This window comes from Metopolophium dirhodum, chromosome 1 (assembly GCF_019925205.1).
Source record: "Metopolophium dirhodum isolate CAU chromosome 1, ASM1992520v1, whole genome shotgun sequence".
NCBI classification, from domain to species: domain Eukaryota; kingdom Metazoa; phylum Arthropoda; class Insecta; order Hemiptera; family Aphididae; genus Metopolophium; species Metopolophium dirhodum.
Window position 1 is genome coordinate 36,941,013 of NC_083560.1, and position 24,700 is coordinate 36,965,712.

General features: G+C 28.4%; 1 protein-coding gene across 3 annotated transcripts in view; it reads left to right on the plus strand.

Annotated features, from left to right (window-relative positions):
- The window catches only part of LOC132937208 (uncharacterized), a 73,113-nt gene that overhangs the window by 46,382 nt on the left and 2,031 nt on the right, over positions 1–24,700 (plus strand). Inside the window, exon 1 of one of the 3 annotated variants that reach the window (XM_061004027.1) lies at positions 23,973–24,092. The exons of 1 other annotated variant lie outside the window; for it this stretch is intronic. The gene's annotated coding sequence lies outside the window, so the exon portion shown is untranslated. Of the gene's footprint in view, positions 1–23,972; positions 24,093–24,700 lie in introns of those variants that run through there. One more of the 3 variants, XM_061004029.1, reaches the window with a different exon arrangement.

Consider the following 24,700-nt stretch of genomic DNA (forward strand, 5'->3'; position numbering starts at 1 on the left):
AAAAAATTTTAAAAAAATATCTAATATTATAATTTTTTTTATATAGCTTGCATAAAAAAAGTTATACCATGCGGTGTTTGTGTGCTGTAGCACTGCCATTTACGGTACTCAAAATGTCCTGTTTTGACCAAACAGTTGTTGGATTTGAAATAATCTCTTATATTGGGTAATGACTAATGACACTCCGTAACAAAGTAGCTTTTATTATACATACATACTGTAATATTGTTTTCAAGAATTCAATATTGACATACCTAATTAATCTGGTTTCTTATCAAAATAATTTTGAAATTATGATTTTTTTTTTTATTGATTTTATGGATAGTGGAGTTAAGTGGTAAAAATGCTCAAGATGACAGAATAAAATGGAAACATTTCGAATTCTTGACAAATGTATTATATAAATCAGTATATAAATCGTAATACAAGTCTGGGTAAAAGTTGTATTTTTATTTATTATAATCTTTGGTTTTTGGTTTTTTAAATTTATATTAAATTATTGGTTTTGGTTAAACGCTTATGAGTTATTTAAATTGTTCATAATTAATTAAATACCGAACAAAAGTCACAGACCTGTTACAACCATTGGGACTTAGATTTATCGTATCTTCATAATATTATATTATATCAGCCTAACATTTTATAACCATGGGATAATGAAGAAACGGATACGCCATGTACCCGAATTGCCTATCCATATCGCCGTGTGACCATAATGTTACTAATAAGACGCGAAAACAATATATTATATAGAATTTATTATGATAGTAATGAAAAAAAATTATACCAACGTACAGTTTGTAGTTTTAGGAATGTAACGATGAATGATGAGTGAGTAAGTATTTAGCCTATACATAAATGGAAAATTAGTACATAAACGCAAAATTAGTACATATGTACCTATTATGATTAATTATTATGAACAACCAAGTATATGAACTGTTAAAAATGTTCACGCGAAGGATGAACAAACAACAGTCGATAACAGAAATATTATGGTTCTACGTGACCGGAATACACTTAACAGACGGGTACAATGTTCAGACTTTTATAGCTAACTGTGTCAATCCATCGAATTATAATGAGGCAGTTAGTGGGTCAAACAAAAACAAATGGGAAAACGCTTCGATTGACGAAATTAATTCGTTGCACGATAGTCAGACTTGGACTCTAGTCGATTTGCCACAGGATAAAGTTGCATTACGGAATGCATGGGCATTCAAAACCAAATATAAAACTGACGATAGTGTAGATAAATTTAGGGCCAGGTTGGTCGTTAAAAGTTGTTCGCAGAAATATGGTATAGATTACCAGTATTACTAGTGGTCAGATACGAATCTATAAGGGCAGTTTTCGCAGTAGCCAGTAGCAGCTGTGGAAAAATTAATACTACGATAATTCGACATCAAGATAGCATTTCTGTACGGGGAAGCACAGGAAGAAATAAACATGATACAACCTGGTTACGAAGAAGGCTCGAATCAAGTATGTAAGCTTTAGCGAAGTTTGTATTGTACTCACTTACACGGACGCCGTCATACGGTGTGTACAATCACAGATAATTGTACAAGCTGTACGTTACATATTTAATATTATACTTATTGTTAATAAAACATTAAAACATAGGTATAATCATTTTGTTGTGTTATTAATTATTATATTAATACTAAAGTCATTAGTTCGTCAAGCTTCACTTTCAACAAGCTCAAAACAAATCAAATAATTTACAATTTTATCAAGTATAGGAGATGATAACATATACATATAAGATTTTAAAATATCATAAAATTTATTTTCTTGAAATATTTCATGAAAAATTTCGTGAAATATTTCCATTTCCATGAAAAATAAAAATAAAACGTTTATTATATCTAAAAGTTTATAGTCATGAAATTCCAAGTGAAAATTTTTAAAAGTTTGTTTGTTGTATAAAACCAAGAAAATATGTAACAGATTTACATATAATTTATAAGTTGTTTAATAAATCTATAATATAACAAATTTAAACATTGCCTTTTAACTCTTAAGTTACAAACTCAACATTATATTGTTGAGTTCCATGACTCTGCGAATCATATTATACTATATTATATTCACAATGTATTTAGACATAAACCACTCTTATAATAGTCGTGAATCGTGAGCTTTTACAATATACAAAATATGATCTAAGTATTCTATAAAAGAGTCCAGAGCATCTTCACATAATCACATCACTCAGTCACACACACACACACACACACACACACACACACACACACACACACACACACACACACACACACACACACACACACATATACGACTTTTGTACACTTAATAATTACTGAAAATACACACTAATATTTCATTTACTGGTTGAAATTGACTTAAACTTTATTTCAAACCATTATCTTACAACAATATTTTAAAACTCTTAAAAAAAATGTTTTTACTCTCAAAATAATGCTAGGAATATTTTTCAGCACTACATATAGAATATTATATACAAAAATGAAATGATAAATCAACAAAAATAATATGTTTCTCTTTATTTCTATGTGTGTAATCAATATAATATTTGTAATCATCTACAACCAAACACGTTTAAAAGAAAAGAAAATATTTTTCATAATTTCATTGAAATATTTCAAATTCAGAACCTTATATACATATTATGATATAAATCTCAAGTGTCTTCGGTTATTTGTTTTTGAATTACAACAAAATAAGAAAATCACTACATGTGAAATAAGACATGCTTATTTAAATTTAAATTTTAACCTCCAAAATGCACCAACAATATTCACTTTTCCATCAAACAAGATACTGAAGTTGAAAATGGAATCATTATTTCGACTACTTATAGTGTAAACACGCACAAAAAAAATAAAACATATCAATATATATTGAATATATTTTACACAATATATCAATTATTACATAAAAGTTCGAATCTACATTACCTATATATCACACATAAATAAATATATTTTTTTTACATAGCTATTTTTTTAAACGGAGTTTACGAAGTGTACCTACGGATATTCAATATAATACAATAGGTAAACCCATTTTACGGTATCAGGAATACAAGATACAACCACGTCTCGTTTCACAGCCTTCGTACTAAAAAAGTACAAAAAAAATTATTATTTGTTCGGAGGTTTTAATATTGTTATTACTATAACGATGTATCTAATGACAATAAAATAAAAAAAAATATTTATATTCATTTTAAATTGTTATATATATTCATACTGACCTACGGTACGCCAGTATTGACTTATAAGCGAATAATAACTAAAAATATAATTTTTGAATTAGCATTATATTATTATATTCATTTATAGATACGATTTTGTTTTGGCAAAAACTAGTTCAACATATTACCATAATATTACCAATTATGCTATAATACAATCAAATATACTGTATACCAATCATTCTCACACCAATATTATGTCTTCACACAATTCAACGCATAAAATTAATATTCACTTAAAGTTGTGGTTAGAAGTGTTGGAATTTAAAACGCTCTACAGTACACAGTTTGTGAGTTATATAATATGCTTCCTGGAGGTGTATAGACGTATTGTAGACTGGAAGTACTTTTGGAAGAAAAAAAACAACATATGGGTCTTGGGTCTTATAATAGTCAGAGCCAATACCAGGATTTTTGGTCTTCACCATTATTATCATATTTTGAAAACATATCGATCAGCATTTATCTGAAGTTAAAAAGTGTCCCAAGTGAACTCATTTTACGGTACTTTCGGAAGAAAAAAAAAGACCTATATCCGATGATCTTATTTTTTTCTTTCCTTAATTCAGTTATCGTTACAGTCTCTTTTCTGGATTTTGGTTTTTGGTGCAACTCTTTATTTTCTATAAATATCAATAAAATTTTAACTGTTGAGTAAAAAAGCTTGAAAATTTAATAGAAGGATCCTAGGTTATTGTTTCAAAGGCAGATGAAAAAATTAAAAATCCTTAGTCACATTTTATATTTATAAGCATTTAAAGTTCAAATTTTGACAAAATACGGAAAAATCACGAAAATAAGCAAATTATTTTGAGTTGAGAATTCATAAAAATTTTTATTTTTAAATCTAAGCTTTGAAAATGTAATATAAGATTACTCATAAGTTTGTCTACCTTTATCAAAAAAAAAATGTCTACAAGAAACTTAAATTAAATTTTTATGAGCGTCTGAAATTTATATTTTTACAACCTTGATATTCACTCGATTTCTCATGTAATAATTTTCTTATTTTATTGTAATTAAAAAACGAATGACTGTAGATACTTGAAAATTTCACTAAATATTTATATTAGCATTTTCTATACACCATAAAATGTTGACTCTTTTTGAGCTGTTTACGGACATTGTCAGTTTTCAATTTTTTTAGTTTTTTTTCTATAAATATCAATAAAATGTTATTTGTTGGGTAAAAAAGCGTGAAAATTTAATAAAAGGCTCCTGATATATCGTTCTAATAGCAGTTGAAAAATATTAAAAATACATAGGCACAATTTTTTTTTATAAGCATTTAAAGTTCAAATTTTGACAACATTTATCAAATTTATAATTTTATTAATTATTTTCTAGTTAAAAATGTATAAAATGTCTAACTTTTATGGCTAAGGATTGAAAATTGAAAACAAGGCTCCACGTAAATAGGTTATATATAAATTACTTTATTCACAGTAATATCATCAAATATACTTGGTAATATCATAGGCTGACTGACCGTTTTCGCTCAGAATCGTTTTTCTTATACAATGATATTATATCATTGAATTTAAATTTAACACCATCCATTACAGTGACCCACTTGTAACCTACTGTACAGCAGAGTGACATCCACTTATCCACCTTTTTTTATATCGGTTATCACCTTTTGGTATTTTTAAAAATTAATTTGTAAATTGGGTAAATTAATTTTTACTAAATTCTAGAGCTAGACATTGGATATTCACTAGTAAATTAACAAATTAATGAACGATAACGTAAGTTAGGATTTTAATATTTTTTCGTAATTCAAAACTAATAACCGTTGGTACTTGCAATTTTCATCAAAATATGTTTATATTATAATTTTCTATACATGATACATTTTTCAAAATATTTAGTCATTTTGAATTAATTATGGACATTTTAAACTATCAATTTTTTAGTTTTTTATTCTATAAATTGTCAATGAAAATATGTTATTTGTCGTGTCAAAAAGCTTGAAAAATCAACACATTTTTCCTCATAAGTAGTTATAATAGTAGTTGAAAAATATTAAAGATCAATATAGGCACATTTTTTTTTTATTAATACCTCAAATGTTGACAACATTTATCAAAAGTTTGAAGATTTTCAAATTATTTTGCTAAACAATTATAAAATATTGAATTTTTACAGCTAAGAATTGACAATTTAAAAAAGATTCTCATAAATAGTTCATACTGTAACCAAGCAATCTAAAAATATATTAAAAAACACAGTTATTATTTAGTTACAATTTTTAAAACACAGTTATTTTTCGCAGACATTTGAAGTTTAAATTTGGACGAAATTACATATTAAAACCAAGAATACCGATTTTAGTTTTATTGTTGTAAATTAAAAATATTATTTGTGAGTATATAATTATATTTCACATACACAATGACATTTTCTGATTGTTTTTAACATTTTAAATGTTCTTAATGGCTTGATCTACATATATTTTCGCAGTACACTTTTATGTATGCACTGCCATTAAAAAGCATCTAAATATTTCATGTAATCTTTTTTATAATATTCACTATTGTTATACAAAATCAAATGGTTTTTTTGTTCACTTGATATAATAGTTAAGTTCATTGTAATTAAAAATGTAACAAATAGTAATTCAGATCCTAATACAAATGTGCGAGTGTGTAACACTTTATACTCGTGGAGCAATTTCGTTAACTAGATCGATACTGTCGATACTGATTAGCAACTATGCGAGAAGTAACAAGGGAAGTCCATATTTTAATAAGCGGAACCGAGCCAATAAAAATAAACTATTATTGTCTTATATTTTATCTTAAAGATAAGATTTCAGTTAGAGTTATAGGAAGGTAATCAATATAATATACTAGCTGATCCCGCTGGCACTTCGTTGCCCGTTAAATGTACCAATTCTATATTACTCAAACTTTGTTCAATTCGTTATTTAATATTCGGCGTATGGTGTATGGTGTTCAAAATTTATCTTAACTTTTCTGTTGCCCGGGATAAAAGTTCTGATTCGCGGCAGTACATTATCAGGTAGGCAATCTACCTGCGGTAGATCGCGGACCCCGGCGTGCTGTTTGTACGTAAGTGTACGATTTAACTCTAAAGTATCAAAATTGTACTAAGTTTGTCGTTTTTACTTAATTCCACATACGGAGGATTTATATAATCAATTAATGCAAAAGCCTAACGCAACCGTACTGAAATCCGATGAATAAAAAAAAAAACAAATTTAACACTTTTTATAATTAGCCTATCTTTTCCCCAGAGGTCTAATCTACACACAAACATTCATTTTTATCTATACTAATATATAAAATGATAGCCATAACTCCGGAACCACTTATCCCACAGCGTAAAAACTTCATAAAACAATATGATTTTCACAATCGAACGTTTTAAAATATGACGAAAAAAAACACGAAAAAACACCGCACTAAAAACAAATCATCACAATTTTTATTTCGCTGTAAAGAAAGAAGTTTTTAAATTTTACTTACATGTAAAATGAAATTGAAGCGAACAAAAATATCGATACAAATTATATTATTATCTCGATTATCACATATTATTAGTATTGTACGCATTCCGCGTACGACGTCGATAAATAACAGATTATTAATAGATAACAATAATAACCTATTCGCGTTATCGCATGGAAACACACGCACGCACGTCGTACGCTGAAACCGCGCGCGCGAAACATCGTACTAACTTAAGAGGCCATAACTCCGGAACCACATATCGCACAGTGTACAAACTTCACAGAAACCATCTACATATCAATCTTAATATGCCCTGAAATTTTTATCGAAATCGGTTCGGTGGATCTTGAGCTATAAGATTTATTCAAAATGTACACTTATTTTTATATATAAAGATATCGCATCCACATAGTGAAACCACTCATTTCATGAACTGGATATCCAGATAGTGAAATTCGTCCAGATCGTGAATTTTGACGAAAATACATTATATGGACATCCATTTCATGAAACGGACATCCATTTCATGAAATGGACAATACCTATATCGTGTACTTTGTGTAATCATTATTTTATCATATAATGGTTCATAAACTATCATTATACATTTATACGTATATTATATTTAATTTTTCACGATTTTTCACCGGTCGCTGTTTGAAGTATTCTATCTTGAGATAGAATATATTATATACGGCCTTGCTAAACATTACGTAGGTCAGTGGTCTCAAAAATATGGCTCACAATAAACAAATTAAACATTTATATCTTCAAAAATTAAATTTTTTTTTTAATAAAAATAAATATGTGATTTTTAATACCTAGTATTATATACAGTTATATCATAATAATATTATCTGACTCTAACTGTATTTAATACTACGTTTAACAAATCACATTTTATTTTTTTGATTTTTAAAGAAATAAATATTATAATAAGATTAATTAAAAAAAATAACTATGATAAATAAAATAAATAAATGTGGTCTACATTTATTTTGTTGATTTTGGATTTAATATTCAGATGAGTAAAAAAGTGATTTACCCTCATACCTTTGACGTATAATTAATATATAGGCCCGTTGGTAATTTAAGTTTGAGACCTCTAAAATAAGTAGTATTTTAAAGAGCGTGTGTTTTCACTTAATGTAATTAAAATTGTGTTAAAATAATCAATAATTAAATAATTTTTAAAAAATGAAGGATATTATTATATTATTTTTTTTATATTTATTAAATATAAAATTTTAAGAATTAATTTTATCTTATAGGATACCCTATCATACCATATGTTATACATGTAAAACTTATACATAATAAAAATGTTAAAAATCAAAGTATCTTAAAATTAGTTTAATTACAATAATAATAAAAATTAAGAGGCTTCCGTTGTAGTGATAGGACTTGATACATTTTCTTGGTGTTTGGCAGTTTCAGTGTTATGTTCTACTTTTAAATCAACGGAAATTTCTTCGTCGCTATCTAAATTCACAAAATCGATAGGTTTTAAATTTGCATCAAAAGTACTATTTGTGGTTTGTGTCTTTTTATTTTCTTCAAAAACTATCCATGTGCCATCAGCTTATGTCACCCGTGTCCAGCAATGTTTTTGCGAAATAAGGACCGCCGTCGTTTTGCGTGTCCGCCGATGTCGGTATATTACGTACCACGTGCGCCGCCGTCTTCGCTACGCGCGGTCCCTGTCGTCATCACACCCGCGGATAAGCGTGAAAATTATCTTGTTTTGGGTAATTGGCCCTCACGAATCGTTCAAAAAATATGTTTTTAGTCACGTAGATTTATATCTGCACCTTGTAAATAACCGATTGTTTTCGGCTGCAGTACGGTAAATCGCCGAACAATCCCGCACATATAAGGCGTCATAAAATTTTAGAAAATAATATTTTAGAGGGCATCTCCGAAGAATTTTCTTAATTTTTTAAATTATAACGCCAAATTTCCGTTTAAAGTAAAACATTATTTCAACAATTTCAATGACCTGTAACTTAAAAAAAAAATTTTTTTTTTAATGGCTCCGAGGTGCCCTTGTAAATGTTATTTTCTTTAACTACTTTCTTAGGTGTTTACCTGTAAAACCACTCTGCAGTCACTCATTTTCAATCGAAGTGGTCATGTTTTTGATACAGAAAAAAGGTGGTGCAACGTCCTCTTAATGCCGATTGTTTCAGATCGTCTCGTTTTATACTGCCAATACTGGTGTGGCACACGCGGAGTGAACGGAACTCCGTCGGAATGGGACGACTAATTTCTATCGCGATCCATGATGTGTGATCTCCCCGACTGTCTGTCGTCGTGTATTACGTGTATTGTTGATATTTAGGGCTCGGAGATTGAGGCATTTTGCATTTATTTTTTGGAACTTTTTAGACGATGCTCTCCTGGACACAAATGTGTTTCATTAGCATGTGAATCTGAAAAATTCGCATTTTTAGGTCATTTTTCGACATTTTAAGTCATTTTTTATTGATTTTACACTAGTTTACTTCTTATCGTTTCTTGTCTATGCCGATAACTTAAAACTTGGAAATTACCACGGACTAAGATTAGTACCTACCCGTTTTTCCTTAATTTTTCTTTTGTTTTTCACTTCGCTTTTGAAAACTACTAGGAAATTTTTACTTTTGATCCCCCCCCCCCCCCCCCCCCCCCAAAGTACCAACTAGATTCACTTTCCTATCAGAAAAGTTATTGTTGAAGAAAATCCAAGCACTTTTACTGTCCTAAAAGGTGATGACAGACACAAAAATAAAAAAAAAACACACATCATTGTAAAATCAATACATTCATCGCTTCGCTCAGAATCTAAAATGTGACTTGAAGGATCCAAAGTTGACTCATTAACCAAATAAAATCTTTTTTCAAAATTATTATCACTGTGAAACTCAGGTTAGAACTAATTTACAAACTTTGTCATTGAGATAATTTAGTTTTCGGGCGTTTTATGACACGCGTATACGAGAGCTGAGAGGGTAACGTTAACCCAGCACCCTGTGAAAGGGTACAAATAAATAGACTTCACAGTAAATTAATATATGTTTTCAAAATTATTATCTGAGTGAAATTAAAGTCAGTACGCGTTGCATGAACCTAGGTGGATATTTCTGCAAAAATCGGTAGTACATAACCCTAATTGTGGTCTATTTTCAATATATTTAATTTATTATAAATTTATTTTTTGAATTTTTAAAATTGAATGAAGTAGCAATTCACATTCAAAAAGCTTTTTTCTGCTTTAATGCTGAAGACACAGGTATTGTTTCGAGTTCTTTGAAAGTCATTAATTTGGAAAAGCATTTTGGTTGTCATAACTAGGTATAGATAATATTTCAAGAATTTGCAGGCATGACGAACGGTTGTACAGCATTGATTGTTTATAATTTTACTGAATAATTATTATTATAGATTCTTTTTTGGTAGGATACAGATAAATCTAATAATTATGTAGTAAAACTATGTTTAAAGTTTAGTCATATTACTTAGTATACTTACCAATATATTTTTATTGGGTAGGCCAATAAAAATTATATTAACTATATGTCTTATGTCTATACATTATACGACTATTAATTATAATAATATTGGTAAATATTATTTAGTTGTATTAGCTGAAACCACATACGTGTGTAAATATAACTATAAAAATTTACCTAGTCAACTATAATTTATATCTAAGGTAAGTAGGTAACTAAAATTAAAGTAAGCAAACCAATTATTTTTTCCCGTGTAGTACCATTTGATTATATTTTGTTACCTGCCTATTTCGATATAATTATCGAATGTTGTCATTTTAAAGTATTGGTTATTCGTATTTGAATTACAACAACAACAACAAAATCGTTCGATGAGAATTCGTTAAATTACGGCTGAAAATCCAATGTTGAAAAAATTTAACTTAAAAGTTCAATTTTCGACTTTTCGGTAAACTTTTTTTTTGTGTAAAGTAGAAAAACTTATGAACAGGCCTCGGATTTAATTGCTAATTGTATCCTAGTACAGATAGAAATAGCAGAATGAGCTATACATTAGTTTTGTTCACCAGAAACTCTGAATACCATGGCACACCCGCAGACAAGTATCTCACTAGGTGCAAAATACATTTAGTGAAAATAAAATCTGTGGGGGCTTTGTCCCCCCCACCCATTCCCTAACCCTAATTTAATGACATCTTTATGATGATTTTTTTAAAAATATAAGGATTCATTATTTATATTGATTACCTAATAATAAAATTAGATACTTACCTACATAATGGTTAATATAAATTGGTTATTAATAAATTGTAATAAAAAATATACCATTTAATGAGTTAGTCTGACTTTATTGATACCTACATTAGTTTCATTTTCATTTTATATCCAAGTAGAGCTTTGGAGTTACAGGGAATGTATTTTTATTTTATGTAGCGTATAGCTTTTTTTTTAACTGGTTCATCAATATAGTTTATTTAAAAATTGTAATTTCAATTTTCAGCATTAAATGTAATTGTTTTATAATGCAATTAAAATATGAATGTAATTGTATAACAATACAATAGACAATGCATAGTGTTAGTTTTATAAGTGTGCAAAAATAAATATACTATCATAATATTTATTTTTATACAGTATACACCGATACAATGAGTGGATCAAACATACCTACCCATGGTAATGTACCTACCACAGTTGAGAGGCATCGCGCCCTCGCTACCGTCGTCAATTTTAGCTCAAAAGACCTTAATAGTTGTAACAAAATTAAAGTTAATTTTCGTTGTCCGATTTTTATTCTGAAAAACCCGAATTCGCCAGAAAATTGTCTATAGATTGTACGGAATACTTCGTAAAAATTAAAACTTATATTATTGTAAACTGTAATTGATTACAAATTGCCTAAATGTTGCCCGTCAAATATTAGCCGTAACGAGGCCCCTTAACGAAATTAATAATAATATCATTACTAGGGTTCGGATTTAAAGGCAATATAATATATTATAATATAAAAAAGCATTTAGTTTATATATAAAAAAGCAATTACATTAAAAATTTGTTAAAATAGTTTGTATATTGTATATTTAACTAGTTTGTATTAAAAAAAATTCACTACCATGTACTTAGATAAACTGTCGTTGGTAAAATGTTGACGGTTTGGGCTTAAACTATTTTTGTACATAGAAAATGATCTTTTTACATCCACGGAAGTTATCGGGGGCAGACTGACGAACAATTTTTAATCTAGCGTATCTACGCATTATGAATATATTTTAATCTATAGATAGGTAGTAAGGGTGCTTTTATAAACGTTAAATTAACTGACCACACAAAATACTCGATAAAGTAATTAGCGATATCGATAAATATCGCCGATAATAAAACCCATTAAAAATAATTGACAGACGACAATGCCCAGTCTTCAGAAAATATTATCGAATTGTACCGTTAAATACGTATGTCGTGTATAAAACTATCAAATCAATTGAAAATTAAACACAATAAAGTCATTTCTTAGTGAAAAAGGCAAAAAGGCATTAATAAATCAAAAAAGCATTTATAAGTAAAAAGGCAAAACAAAAATACGTTCATCATCTTACATAGGTATTAAATGACACATATTTTTGTATATAAACTATTTATTTACCCTCAAACTTTAATTTAGTACCCCCAGTTCAAAAACACCAATAATTTAAAAATCGTATGAAAAAATTATTTTTAGTTTTACGTAAGGTTTTTTTTTATTTCTTCGTTTTTAGCAAAAATACAAATTATTGTTTGTAATGATTATAAGTATATCAAAATATTAGAATTTAAAATTCATCAAAATTTCGAATATGTTCAAAAAATTTGGCAGTTAGAAATGTATAAATGTTTTTCCTTTTATAGCTAACAATATAAATTTTGATAGAAGACTCCTCACAATTGGTCCTGCCTTAAACAAAAAAAAAATGTTTACTAGAAAGTAACATACATTTTTTATGAGCGTTGGAATTTAAAATGTGTACAACATTAAATTTTAAATTTTAATCAGTAAATTAACGAATTTTCATATATCAATTTTTGATATTTTGTTGTGTAATTTAAAAACAAATAATCCTAGATACTAAAAAATTTTTACCAAATGTTAAAATTAAAATTTTCCTTACATAGTAAAATGTTAAAACGATTTTGACTCTTTTTGAGCTATTTATAACTATGAGAAATTTTTTAAATATTTTTAATTATTTTTCAATTAGAAATTCATTAAAGATTTTCTTTTCGTAGCTATGATTAAAAATTTTAAAAGGTGGATAAGTGGATGTCGCTCTGCTGTACAGTAGGTTACAAGTGGGTCACTGTAATGGATGGTGTTAAATTTAAATTCAATGATATAATATCATTGTATAAGAAAAACGATTCTGAGCGAAAACGGTCAGTCAGCCTATGATATTACCAAGTATATTTGATGATATTACTGTGAATAAAGTAATTTATATATAACCTATTTACGTGGAGCCTTGTTTTCAATTTTCAATCCTTAGCCATAAAAGTTAAACATTTTATACATTTTTAACTAGAAAATATTTAATAAATTATAAATTTGATAAATGTTGTCAAAATTTGAACTTTAATTGCTTATAAAAAAAAATTGTGCCTATCTATTTTTAATATTTTTCAACTGCTATTAGAACGATATATCAGGAGCCTTATATTAAATTTTCATGCTTTTTTACCCAACAAAAAAAATTAGATTTTAATTAAATTATATAATATCATATTGTATACGAAAAACGATTGTTAGCGGGGACGGTTTGTCAGTATGGATATTTTATATTATAATATTTGTATTGTTATTATTTAATATTAACACGGAAGCTGGTAAGTTGAATCAATATTATAAAACTACAACAAGATAACTAAAATCGTTATTCTTGGTTATTTAATATGTAATTTCATCCAAAACTAAACATAAAACAACTATTAAAAAACAAACCGTGATTTATATTTTTGAGATTTTTTGGTTACAGAATAACCTACTTACGTGGAACCTTTTTGTATGTTTTCAATCCTTAGCTATAAAAGTTGAACATTTTATACATTTTTAAATTTTAAATTTGATAAATATTGTCAAAAATTGAACTTGAAATGCTTATAAAAAAAAAATGTGCCAATTTGTAATAAAATTTTAATATTTTTTAACTGTTATTTAAGAAATATATCAGGAGCCTTGTATTAAATTTTGACGCTTTTTGACCAAACAAATAAAATTTTATTGATAGTTAAAGAAAATAACTAAATACGTTGAAATTTGAAATTGTCCTTAAACTGCTCAAAACAAGTCAAAATATTTGGAAAATATTGTCGTATAGAAATTAATAAAATAAACATATTATGGTATATATCTCAAGTGTCTACAGTTATTCGTTTTTAATAACAACAAAATAAGAAAATCGCTACACGAGAAATCCAGTAAATATCAAATGTTGTAAAAATTTGAACTTCAAACGCTTATTTAATTTTTATTTTGTTTTTCCCGGTGTAACAGGCAATTTTTACCCCCCCCCCCCCCCCCATTTAAAAATAACATAGTATAAAAATATACTAGGATATATTTACTATGGTGCTTGGGGGGGGGGGGGGGGGGTAATAGAATCCTATGACTCCGGCACTTTTGAAAACTATTGGGAATTTCGACCTCCTGAATGCACCAACTCGATTCAGCCCCCCCCCCCCACATTTTAGTCCTAGATCCAATACTGCAAATAAGGGTACTTTTGCTAGGTACCACAAAAAAAAGTACATTAGAAAAAACTGACTAAATGTAATTGAAAGAAGTATAGCCAACTTTCAAATAGTAAAAAATGGTAAATTTCTTAATTAACTATTTAAATTTGGAAATAAAAAAAATATGTGCCAATTGTATGTATTTAATTAGGTATACCTATGTGTCAATAAAACAACCACTACATTGTACCAAAATAATGACCTCTAATTCTATATACCTAAGTAATATGATTCAGCTTAAACAGATTTTATATTATTGTTTAGGGTGAATAGCGAGTAAGAGTCTTAGCATTGTGACGTTGTGAATCGTCGAATGAGCGACTTAAGTTTAATGTATACCTAAGCAAAACGTCTGTCAACACCAGAGAAATCGAAGGCTACTTAACTTATTTTGAACCGATTGATGATTCTCTTGACGTAAGTATAGTTGTTATTATTATTACTAAATTGTACATTTTCTCTTGAAGTAAATTTAGTTGTTATAATTATTAAATCATCTATGATATTATTACAAAGTTGTCAGATAGGTACCTAGTTCACAAAAAGTACGTACAATAGTTGCACAGTAGTACATATACAATAACAACAATAGTTGTTGAATTTTATCGTATTATGTTGCTCCATTCGATTTTGGGAATATATGCAAATTGTTGGCAATTTTTTTTTTTATAGATTGAAATTAACTTGGCTGTAAAATATTCTATTGGTGGTCGGAAGGATAATACTCATATTTACAGATACCAAAAGCTTGTTCGTCACTCAAAATGTGGTTGGGAAATTCTTGGACTGAAGTCATGAATAAGTCATAAATAAAAATAATATAAACATTAAACACAATAGTATAATACCAACATATTTTTGATTGAATTACTTAAGAAGACGCCACTTCCGCATTTGTTGTCTCCGTCTTACAAACGCGTAACATAACAAATTTACGCTCAGAAATTCACGTTTTATGCCGTTAGCTTAAAAATTAGAGTGGATCGACCTAATATTAAACTTGATGGTAAAAACCTTATCTGTGTTCCGTTGGAAGTTTTTTTTACGATAATTCAGTTTTAAGGTGAGTTATGAGCATTTTTAATTTACATTTATTATACACGCAGAACTCATAAACCTCATTAAAATTATCTACAAGCCTTATACTATATTCTATTTGTATAATAACAGAAAATCAATAACTAACTGTAATTAAATTGTAATCGGAAACTTGTAAAAGCATGCACAATATTTAAAACATTTTAATTGTAATAAATAAAAAAAAACCTTTTTGAGACATATTTAACTTCAATTAATATTTTACACACCGAAATTTTTATTCAAAAGAATACTGCCTAAATGTATGGATAAAAATGTATTTAGTTTTGACGCATACCTAATATGTTTTTTAATGTCTACGGGCATAAGTTTTTCCTAGGAGCGCTTGAGGATCGCTGATAAGCCAATAATATTAATTTCCTGTAGTTACTTTTATTAATAGAAAGAAATAAATATATAAAAAATAGAAAATAGAAAATTAAGAAAAATGCATTTTGTAGCAGACGTAATGACGTACATGGATTTAGAAGTCATTCTTTTGGTAAAATGTGGTGGCTGATATTTTGAAACATGTACCTAATTATTAACTTCCAATCGGTAATTGCGGTAGAATTGTAGAAACAAATGTTTTATTGTATCCAAATTAACAAAAAATATAAAAACAATAGGATCGATTAGTAAATAGGTAGGTACTTCATATTTTATCTATAAAGTTATAACCACGAGAATATCAACGCAGTATATTGTTGTCGGTAATTGGTTGTTCTAGGCTTTTCAGAGTAAAATATTTATTTGTACAATAGTAGGTATCTAATGTGTATGTATATTATAATTAGTTATTGACATTGCTTATAATGCTTATATAATATGATTACTGTTGACATAGCATTATCAATTATTTTTAAATAATTAAGTTAACTATAAGGTATGATTTCCATGTTTTGTTGACAGTCCAAGTGAATGTTCTCTATTATCGTTCATGAATCTGATATCACTTTTTAATATTAAAAAAAATACCACATTTCCGGCTCAATGAGCTTCATGCCCCCCACTCCCCCATTTTCGTTTGTGCTGGTTTGCCCTTTTAATCCCATCGTTTGTGTTCAACCCTTTCCAAAGTTATTCAACATGAAAGTGTGGGGGGGGGGGGGCTGAGAACATGCTTACCCGCCACTTTGGAATTTCAAAACAAAATTAACTCCATTCAATCGATTCAAAATAGATTAAGACCTAACCTACTTTGTTAGTTGCATTCGGAATTTATTTAGGTGAATCCCTAAAGAATAATATAAAATTGTTTTAAAATTATTTTCGTACAATGCGGCGGTTGCTATGTTGACACAATGACCCATATTATAACTAATTAGGTACATACGTTCGGTAATTGTGGTAGAAACAACGGTTTACTTGTATCCGAATTAACAACTGCAATTACAAAAACAATAAGATTGATTAGTAAACATTTCATGTTTGGTCTACAATATTATAACCACACAAATATCAACGCAGTTTATTGATGTAGTTACTGTTTTTTTCAAAGTAAAATAATGTTTTATACATTAGTAGATACCTAATGTGTTTGTATTATATTGTATATTATTATTATTATTTGTTGATTTTGCCTACAAATTAATGTTGATGACACATAGTATTATCACTTTGTAAAGAACTAAGTTAATTTTTTGGTATGATTTTCGGTGTTGACAAATTCCCCGATATCGTTCATATATCCGACGTCCCTTTTTAATATTAAATGATTAATACCAGTGGCGTGGTGAACTTCATTAACTTATGAGGCACAATAATTGATATTAGTAATTATAAATACTTATTTATAAATAATTATACTTATTTACGTAAATGGTAACTGAAAATGATTGGCTCAGTCTTACTGTCTTAGTGTGTACTTAATAAATTATTTACTATATTTGAAAATGCTCCTAGTCTCCAGGACACCCACCACCCTTAAAGCTGAGACACGTGCCTCAAATAAAGTCCTTCGTCACGCCACTGATTAATACCACATTTCCGTGTCAATGGATATTATATAGTCCATGTTTGAAATACCCGAACGTAATATCCATATCGCCTCCTCTCAGAACCATATTTTGAATGAGACTACCACGGGAACATCATTATATATTTGAAATTTGTATTACGTAACTACGAGAATATGCATAGATTTTTTTAACCTGGCCGTACATATTATTAGGTATATTATGTATTTATGTTGATTATGTTATTCGCCGATGGAGTAATATCCGTAAACAAAAATATAAAAATAAAATAAAATAGCTGTGTAAAATTACAAATTATAAACCCTTCATTAAATCTCAAGATTTATTATATACCTTGTATAAGAACAAGGTATGTTATATTATTATTATGTGGATGATGACATGAGGTTATGCTTAGTGAGCAGTACACTATGTTTACTGGTTTTTCACAGGGCTTGAAACCGGTTACCGGTTTTTACCGAAAACTGGTAATTTCCCGATATTATGGGGAAACTATAATCGGTTACCATGACAATTTTTCAGCTAACATAAAACGTTATAATAACGTAATATTTTTTAACCGATTACCGGTATTTATAAATAATGACTAGGTACCGTTATACGTATGAACTATAATAATATTATTTTAGCTAGATAAATAATTATACGTTTGTAGCTACTAATGGTGTAATAAATAATAACTTCTTAAAATTATTCTGATACATTTACTATTATATATTTTTATATTGTTTTATTATCATTATTATACTTATTATTCTGTAATTATTATCTTATATATATTTAATTATGTCATTGTATTAATTATTTTAAATTATGTATTATTGTATTATGTTAAACTGTTGAATAGGGCCCAGCCCGTTAACAAATAAATAAATTAATTAATAACGGTTTCAAGCCCTGTTTTTTACAATTACCTCAAAATGATTTGATTTTGAAATGAACAGTAAATAGTTTAGAAATGTATAAAAGACACAGTCAGTCGCAAACAATATTTTGTCTTTTATACAAGGCTGAGTAGGTTAATGATATTTTTTAACTTTGTTAAGTTAGGTAAGTTAAGTTTTTTTTCAATTAAATTAAAAGTCAAGTCAATAGAAACTTTTAATACATCAAATAAGTTAAAATTAAGTTAACAAATTATGCTGTTAACTGAAATTCAATTAATAAGTTAAGTTAAGAATTTAAAAAAAATGAATTTATGAAGTATTATTTAATAAAATAAATGATAATCACTTGAATAGTAATCATCATTAATAGGTATATTAATATTCAAAGAATCTATGAAAATCATTATTGTACTTATAAAAAAAAAATAAAAACTAATGAGTAATGAATAGTGTTCGGGCCGGGACGATACAAATATAGACCGTGCGCCCGGTACCACTAGGACTTCGCGCAACGCTCACACACCGACCGACCTATGTATTTGTGTGTATATCTGTTATAGCTCAGCTAGAATTGGTTGGGTTCGCCGCGCAAATACTAGTGAGCTATGTGGTGTGGTGATGAGTAAGGTGTGTATATGTGTGGGTGTGTATGCTTAAAAACTAGTGACAAAAAGGGTAAGTCTAATAACTAAATAAATGAGTAACACGGTTGCTGGTAAAAATGAGTTGCCGACCTATGTATTTGTGTGTATATCTGTTATAGCTCAGCTAGAATTGGTTGGGTTCGCCGCGCAAATACTAGTGAGCTATGTGGTGTGGTGATGAGTAAGGTGTGTATATGTGTGGGTGTGTATGCTTAAAAACTAGTGACAAAAAGGGTAAGTCTAATAAATAAATGAGTAACACGGTTGCTGGTAAAAATGAGTTGCTGTATTGTACACAATAATCAAAAACAGTAATATATATAAATCACAGCAACATCAAGTATAAAGTATAAAAACAATCTAGATAGATAATAATATTGGCCGTTTTAGCTGTAAGCTCGTAAAAGTGTAGTATAAGCTACTGGCTCAACAATACAATAAACTAATAATATGGCAAGCTATTTGAGCTGCTAAAGAATAATATAAATATGTGGTCCAACAATATAATAATTGAAGGCAGCTAATTTAGGGATGCCAGATTTCAAAATAAAAAATACGGGACAAAACTATAAACAATTAAATTATGGTTGGGGGGGGGGGGGGTTTGAAACGTTGGACGTTGGGTACCTACCATCCCAGTATGTTACAGCCTGATAAGTTTTATACAGTTTATTTTATGAAAAAATGCTTTTTAAGAAACCATTTAAAAATATGGCTCAAAACATTTCACAATGTAAGAAAAAATAACTAGTTAAATAAAAATAATAAAATAATTTTCAACAATTAATAATATTCATTATTCAAACAATTAATTCTTATTATTTATTTAAATAAACATAAAAATGTTATTTTCATAACATTATTAATAATAAAATTAGAATTGTATAAACTTATACAGATAATTTAAAGATTATAGGGATAATTTATAGATTATATTATATATCTTAGTCCGTGTACAATCTTGACTTTGGGTATTGATGTTAGGAACCAGAATACCAGATTCCAAATTATTTACGGAACGGTAAGTGATAGGAACGCATAGACCGGAAACATTTATGTTAATATGTTATCAGTCAATCAATGGTTAAAAATATTTTTGGCTTGACATTTGAAAACACATTTTGAATATAATATTATGTACAAATATTAAACAATAATGTGTTCTATTTTTACGGGACATACGGGACGAGAATTTTATAATACGGGACATTTTTACGATATTGGATCTGTTACGGGGACACCGGGACACTGTCATGAATTACGGGACGTTCCCGTATAATACGGGACGTATGGCATCCCTAAGCTAATTGAGCTGTAATATAAAATATATAATAACAATAAATAACTCACAGGTCGTGGAGCGCAGACTGGCCAGCTGGTCCTGTAGCTAATCACTATACAATGTTAACACAATAAATTATGAGCAATACAATAATTATTGACAAGTTACAATAATTGCAAATTATGTATAATATACGACAATAAATAAAATAAGTCTTCGTGGCGATTTGCGCTAACGACAATAATACAAATTCGGTGACGATTCGCGTCCACAACAACGGTATAATAAATAGTAGTTGGCGATTTGCGCTTGCGCAATATATTATTATAATAATACCTACTTTAGTAGCGATTAGCGCTCACTAAAGATGAATTAATAAAAATACAAGGATGGCGATTCGCGCTCACAATTTTCAATATAGTATATTGTAATAATATAAAAAGAACGGCGCTTTTCGCACGTAAAAATTATAGTCCTACGTTAACACTACGTAACGGACTGGTGACATCTTGGGCGGCCGTGCTACACGTACCGGCTCGTCCGGCTTTTCTAATCTACATAATATTATATAACTCACAGCTGACACGGACAATTATACTAAAATAAAAACAATAATATAGGGACGAACAGGTAACAGATATGTGTGTGAGTGTATGCGTGTGCCGGCCGGTGGCGAGGTATGCGTTACGGTCTTAACAAATAGGTAATATGATTTATGAATATAATTCGTGGCATCGATGTCTTCATGCGTCGACTAATGTTACCCTTATATTAGTTATATTAATAAGTATATTTATTTTATAAGTAACTTATTAATACAATATATTAGTTTTTATCTTTAAACATAAATACGAAGTTCTTTGTAAATATATCTTATTTTTTCTCTGATCATATTTTCTATTTTCTGCGAACTTATAACATTTATTATAAACCAAAAATCCGTAATAAACAAAATATTTTTCTGAAATATTCAAAATTACCTCAACTGGGAAAATAAAGAAAAATATGAGTGGATTTTAAGTTATTTGAAGAAATAAAAAATTTAAAACTGACAGTGTCAGTAAACAGCTCAAAAAGAGTCAAATTACTATCAAATGTTGTAAAAATATGAATTTCAAACGCTCATTAGAAATTTAATTTGAATTCTTGTAGACATTTTTTTTTTGATAAAGGTAGATAAACTTTGGGTAATCTTGTATTACATTTTCAAATCTTAGATTTAAAAAAAATTTTATGAATTTTCAACTCAAAATAATTTGCTAATGATCGTGATTTTTCCGTATTTTGTCAAGATTTGAACTTTAAACGCTTATAAATAAAAACTGTGACTTAGGATATTTAATTTTTTTCATCGGCTTTTGAAACAATAACCTAGGAACCTTCTATTAAATTTTCAAGTTTTTTTAACCAACAAATAAAATTTAATTAATATTTATAGAAAAAAAAACTAAAAAAATGGAAACTGAAAATGTACGTAAACAGCTGAAAATAATAAATACATATTTAGAAAATGTTATGGTGTATAGAAAATGCTTATATAAACATTCAGTTAACATTTCATGTAGGTACCTACGATCATTTGTTTTAGAGTTGTACCAAAAACCAAAATCAATTTTCTCAAAAAAAAATTTTGCGTAAAAATTCACGTATTTCCTTAATTTTTCTTTTGTTTTTCACGGATCTTTTGAAAACTACTGAGTAACCAACTAGGTTCACTTTTCTATCAGAAAAGTTACTGTTGAGGAAAATCCAAGCACTTTTACGTTTTACTGTCCTAAAAGGTGATGACAGAAAAAAATAAAAATTATAAAATAACGACACATTATTGTAAAATCAATACACTCATCGCTTCGCTCAGAATCTAAAAATAATAGAGTATTACAATAATATTAATATACAGTGAAACCTCTAAATACTGGCACTCTTGGGCGTCAAAATGTTATCCGTTATTTTCCCAAGAAAACCTCCGTTAGGGAAGGTTTCATTATATAATACACATAATACACACAATAAGCAATACACATTTGGTACCTTCAAGTTATCAGCAGCAGTATCTGAGATTAAATCTTTTTTTTTTAATTCACCAAGAATACCATTTAGCGAAAGAACTTTTTTATTTAATCTTTGATTCTTCTGAGCTAACAATTTGTTTTTATATCGAATGTTCAAAACAGTGGATTTTAGTATTTTGAAATTTCTGGCCGCCCTTCTTGGTTTTAAAAAACTACAGACGGATAAATCACCAAATCAAGTGTTATTCCAAATTTTTTGTGTTTTTTTTTTGTGTTTCAATTATTAAACAATCTGACAGACTGAAATTAAAATAAGGCATTAAATATAGTAAAACTATTTTAATCTGACCCAAATTGTACATATCAAATAACATATTAGAAATTTGTTTACCTTCTATCTAATGGACTTCGAATTGGGCTTCAAGTATGTAACTCATTTGTACTTGCACTATAACTAGGTGAACCTAATTTAGTTGAATCACTCATTGAAATATAGATAAAGCATTCAAAGGTTTAGGATTGTATATTGAATAATTTATTGTATTGTTACTTTTTAAGCAAATAGTTATCTTTGAGTTCTTCTTCTTCTTCGTCATGAAGATTTACAATGACCACCTCAGTTGTATCTTGGTCTAAAGAAGGAATAGCAATAGTTTCACATGTAGCTAATTCATATGTTATTGCGTTACAACTAGGCAAAATGTCTTTAGTTGAATCACTTATTGAACTATACATAAAACAATCAAAGGTTTAGGATTGTATATTGAATAATTTATTGTATTGTTACTTTTTAAGCAAATAGTCATTTTCTAGTTTTTCTTCGTCATGAAGATTTACAATGACCACCTCAGTTATATCTATGTCTAAAGAAGGAACAGCATTTGGCCAGAGTGTTCTTTTAAGGCCAGTTGCATATTTAAAACACCGTGGCTTAAAATGCTTTGAACGCACACGATGTCAATTTAAAACGGTTTGCAATTTAAGACTTTCCATCCACATACTTCTCTTCAAATCATTTTTTGGAAAGCTATAATAAATATAAATTTGTTTAGTTGAATAATGGGTTATATCATACATAAAATGAGTGCATACCCCACTAATTAAAAAATATTTACAAATGGAAAGATAATGTTGTGTCATTTTTGTCATTGGTTCCACAAACAACACACCGATGAACCATTTTGTACAACCATATAATGAAGATATTTTACAAAACAAATACACAAATCGCACAAGATGTAACCAGTTGTTATGGGTAATATACGGTTTAATAATAATAAAATTAGTCTGTACTCAGTCGATTAACACCATAGGTAATAATTTTATTAATTATGATTTATTCATTATCCATACATAATAAAGAATCTTTATTATCTATAAACACTTGAAATTTGAATTCAAATATTTGCGGGCTAAAATATTAGATTTTCAATAAGACAAGTGATAACACAAGTTGAGATAACAGGCACCTTTATGAGACAGAAGCACGGTTGTATATCTTAAACCATGGGTAGAAGATATCAGCTGCTCTCTAGGAACACGGCACCTATAAATGTTATAAGCATAGGCGTGGCCTATCCATTCTTTATTATCTATGATTCTGACGCTAAATTAGATATAATAACAGTTTTTTTTTATACCAAATACTATAATAGTATCTACATATTATAGTATTTGTTTATACCTAACATTCGTCGTGTCATATATTTATCACGTCAGTCAGGTAATACGTACGCAGTAAGTATAAATACAATCGTATACTATAGGAATGTCAGTATTATAATATCACTCCCATTTATTTTTTTTATTTTGTTTTTAACTGTCTTATATTAATCCCGTGCGCGTTCATGAACAAAGACCGCAAACATCTTATGCCTAATAATTTGTGTGACATATTACCAAAGGTTAATTTTTTTAAACTTTTTAACTCTAGAGGACGTTGCCCCGTATGTGTTGTCTTCGTCTTACACACGGACGACATGGCAAATATCGTTCGCCAGTTTCAATAGTTTTGAAATTAGAGTGAATCGATCTATTATCAAAATTTTAGGTAAAAACATTATCTGTGTTCTCTCATTGGTTTTTTACAATATTTAAATTTTTAAGTGAATTATGAGCATTTTCAAAAATTAATGTCTTACCTATTCATAACAAACTAAACTTATAAATTAAAATATCGTAAAACATCATCAAAAGAACACATAGATAATGTTGTTACTTAAAAATTTGATAATAGGTCAATTCACTCTAATATTAAAACTGAGCACACCCTATTGAAACTTATGAACGAAAATTTGCTATGCCATACTTGTGTAAGACGGAGACAACACATGCGGGCGCGACGT